Consider the following 4606-nt stretch of genomic DNA (forward strand, 5'->3'; position numbering starts at 1 on the left):
ATTCACTTCAAGATTCTGGGCAAGTTTCCAAGAAGCTATGGGAACTCATCTGTCATTCAGTACTGCGTTTCATCCTCAGTCGCAAGGGCAAGTTGAACGTGTCAACCAAGTTCTCAAAGACATGCTTCGAGCTTGTGTTATTTCCTTCGGCAAGAAATGGGAGGAATCTCTCCCGTATGCTGAGTTCTCTTATAATAATAGCTATCAAGCTAGTCTGAAGATGGCCCCCTTTGAAGTGTTATATGGACGAAAGTGCCGAACCCCTCTGAACTGGTCAGAAACTGGGGAACATTCACTCTTTGGTCCGGATATTATCCAACATGCCGAAGAGCAAGTCCGCATTATTCGTGAGAATCTCAAGACTGCTCAGTCGCGTCAGAAGAGTCAGTATGACCGTCATCATAAAGACATGGTCTATCAACCTGGCGAAAAGGCTTATCTTCGAGTCACACCAATGAAGGGTGCTCACCGCTTCGGGATCAAGGGCAAACTAGCTCCTTGCTATATTGGCCCATTCACTATTCTCGAAAGGCATGGAAAAGTGGCATACCAACTGGAGCTTTCGCCGAACCTTTCTCAGGTTCACGATGTGTTCCATGTGTCACAGCTCCGCCGTTGCTTCAAGGACCCAATCCGAGCAGTGGATCATGAAGTGCTCGAATTGCAGCAGGACCTCTCCTATAAAGAGCATCCGGTCCGCATTCTCGACCAAGCTGAACGCCGCACACGTCAGAAGGCGATCAAGTTCCTCAAAGTCCAGTGGTCGCACCATTCTGAAGATGAAGCCACTTGGGAACGCGAGGATCGCCTGCGTGATGAATACCCCGCACTGTTTCCTTCTACCTCCTAAATCTCGGGACGAGATTTCTTGTAGTGGAGGAGATTTGTAATGCCCGGATAATTAGGCTACAGTAAAACTCTCCTGATGATGCCATGTCATCTCTGTTACTGTTGCTAATCAACTGTTAGTTCAAAACATTTCAAATTCAAAAAAATGAATTAGTGACAAACACCCAAAGTTTTCAAAAGTCAAAACAAAAATGTTCGGTGGGTGCCAAATATTGCACTGGTAATTATTGTGGAGAAAACATTTTTTTAGAAAGTGCCTAAGTATTTTAAAGTGAAATAAAATAGAAAAGAAAAATAAAGAAAAGAAAAGAAAAATAAAGAAAAGAAAAGAAAAAGACCCCCCTCCCTACTGGACCAGGCGGCCCTTGCTCGCAGGCCAGACCGGCCCACCTGGCCCAGCTGGCCAACCGCCGGCCCAGCCCCTCCCCGGGTCGCCTTCCCCCCTGTTCCCCCGACCGGGGTCGCAACAGGCGCGTCCCCGCCGGACCCCCCTCGCCGGCATCGAGGATAAGGACGCCAGCGCCCCCGCCTCCTCGGGCCCCTCTCCCAGTCGCCCCCGCTCACCCTCTCAGCCTCTGCGCCTCTCCCTCTCCCCCAGATCCACGCCGCCCCCTCCTTCCCCATCGCCCGAGCGCGGTCACCGACGTGCCGCCGTCGTTCCCGCGGCCACCGACCATCGTTCGCCGCTCCGACAAGTCCAGGAGCTCCGTCGTGGTTCGCCTCTTCTTCCTTGACACTGGATCGGGACCGGGAGCGCCACCGCCGTCGCATTCTTCCTCTTCCTCATCTACGTCCACCGCGCGACCTCGCCGTCGACCTGCTCCACCGGTTCTCCCCGCGCCCGCTGCCGAGACCCTACGCTCTCACAGTGAGCTCCACCTCCTCCTCCTCCCGTCCTAGCTCACCGCATCCCGTAGCTCGCTCCCCCGTCGCGCTCACCCTCCCGCCGCCCTGCTGCGTCACCGCCGTGGCCACCGCTGCCATGGCCCCGTCCGAGTCCTCCGTCGTGCTCCTGGTGTTCCCAGGAGCCCGGCGAGCCCTTCCTCTCGCCCTCTCGTGCCCCCTAGCCCATTCCCAACGTGGCCCCGAACGCCGTCGCCGCCCATGCTCGCCGCCGATGGGTATTCCGGTCGTCCCCGGTCGAGCCACCACCACCACCCGACACGGCGCCGTGCGCGTGTTCGAACGGTGCCAACCGCACGCGAAACAGCCGCCCCTAGCACGATTCCGGTGAGGTCCCGAGCGCCTCCGCCATTGATTTGGTCGCCGGAGCCACTCCGGCGCCGGCCGCCGACGTGGCTGGCCTGGGGCCACCCCAGAGCCACAGCCAGTGGGCCCCGTGGGTCCCAGTTGACTGGGTTGACCCAGTCAACTGCTGACCAGGCAGCCTAGTGCCACTAACTAGTGGGCCCCGCCCCTAACACTAATTAAATTACTTAATTTAATTAAATTTAAATTGATTACTGATTGACAGTGGGCCCATGTTATCTAATTAATTAGATTAATTGAAATTAAACTCTGTTAAGGCCACTGTCTATGACAGGTGGGACCCATTGGTCAGTTTGACTAGTCAAACGGGTCAGCTGACTGCTGACGTCATGTTGATGCATTGCTGACGCATTAATAGATTTCTGTTAATAAAAATAATTCCAGAAAATGGTTTAATCTTTGAAAAATCATATAAAATAATCCGTAACTCGGATGAAAATACTTTCTACATGAAAGTTGCTCAGAACGACGAGACGAATCCGGATACGCAGCCCGTTCGTTCACCACACGTCCCTAGCATAGTGAACCTGCAACATTTCACCTCTGGTCCATCTGCCCGAAAACGCGAAACATCGGGAATACTTTCCCGGATGTCCCCCCTCTTCACGGGTATCACCTACTACCCGTTAGGGCACACCTAGCATCACGCTTTGTCATGCCATGCATCGTCATGCATCTGTTTGCATTGTATTCATTGTTTCTTCCCCCTCTTCTCTCCGGTAGACTACGAGACCGACGCCACTGCTGGTGCCCCGACCGACTACGCTGTTGACGACCCCTCCTTGCCAGAGCAATCAGGCAAGCCCCCCCCTTGATCACCAGATATCGCCTATTCTTCTCTATATTGCTTGCATTAGAGTAGTGTAGCATGTTAATGCTTTCCGTTAATCCTATCCTGATGCATAGCCTGTCCTTGCTACTACTGTTGTTACCTTTACATGCAATCCTACATGCTTAGTATAGGATGCTAGTTTTCCATCAGTGGCCCTACATTCTTGTCCCTCTGCTGTGCTATACTATCGGGCCGTGATCACTTGGGCGGTGATCACGGGTATATACTTATATACTCTATACATGATACCTGTGGTGACTAAAGTCGGGTCGGCTCGTAGGAGTACCCGCGAGTGGATCTTTGTGGCGGAGCGACAGGGCAGGTTGAGACCGCCTAGGTGAGAGGTGGGCCTGGCCCTGGACGGCGGCCGCGGTTACTTCAAAATAACACGCTTAACGAGTTCTTGGTATTTGATCTGAGTCTGGCCATTTGGTCTACACGCACTAACCAACTACGCGGGAACAGTTATGGGCACTCGACGTCGTGGTATCAGCCGAAGCCTTCGTGACGTCAGCGACTGAGTGGCGCGCACCGGATTGGACTGGAACGCCTACTAGGCTAGGTCTGCTTTCGGCTGCGTTCGCAACATGCAGGTGTGCAATGGGCGATGGGCCCAGACCCCCGCGCCATAGGATTTAGACCGGCGTGCTGACCTCTCTGTTGTGCCTAGGTGGGGCTACGACGTGTTGATCTTCCGAGGCCGGGCATGACCCAGAAAAGTGTGTCCGGCCAAATGGGATCGAGCGTGTTGGGTTATGTGGTGCACCCCTGCAGGGAAGTTTATCTATTCGAATAGCCGTGTCCCTCGGTAATAGGACGACCCAGAGTTGTACCTTGACCTTATGACAACTAGAACTGGATACTTAATAAAACACACCCTTCCAAGTGCGAGATACAACCCGGTGATCGCTCTCTAACAGGGCGACGAGGAGGGGATCGCCGGGTAGGATTATGCTATGCGATGCTACTTGGAGGACTTCAATCTACTCTCTTCTACATGCTGCAAGATGGAGGCTGCCAGAAGCGTAGTCTTCGATAGGATTAGCTATCCCCCTCTTATTCTGGCATTCTGCAGTTCAGTCCACTGAGATGGCCCTTTACACATATACCCATGCATATGTAGTGTAGCTCCTTGCTTGCGAGTACTTTGGATGAGTACTCACGGTTGCTTTCCTTCCTCTTTTCCCCCTTTCCTTTCTACCTGGTTGTCGCAACCAGATGCTGGAGCCCAGGAGCCAGACGCAACCATCGACGATGACTCCTACTACACTGGAGGTGCCTACTACTACGTGCAGCCCGCTGACGACGACCATGAGTAGTTAGGAGGATCCCAGGCAGGAGGCCTGCGCCTCGTTCGATCTGTATCCCAATTTGTGCTAGCCTTCTTAAGGCAAACTTGTTTAACTTATGTCTGTACTCAGATATTGTTGCTTCCGCTGACTCGTCTATGATCGAGCACTTGTATTCGAGCCCTTGAGGCCCCTGGCTTTTATTATGATGCTTGTATGACTTATTTATGTTGTAGAGTTGTGTTGTGATATCTTCCCGTGAGTCCCTGATCTTGATCGTACACGTTTGCGTGCATGATTAGTGTACGATTGAATCGGGGGCGTCACAAAGTAGCACCGTGATCTTCATGATAGAGAGTCTCTCATT

Source organism: Aegilops tauschii, chromosome 1 (assembly GCF_002575655.3).
Source record: "Aegilops tauschii subsp. strangulata cultivar AL8/78 chromosome 1, Aet v6.0, whole genome shotgun sequence".
Classification (NCBI taxonomy): domain Eukaryota; kingdom Viridiplantae; phylum Streptophyta; class Magnoliopsida; order Poales; family Poaceae; genus Aegilops; species Aegilops tauschii.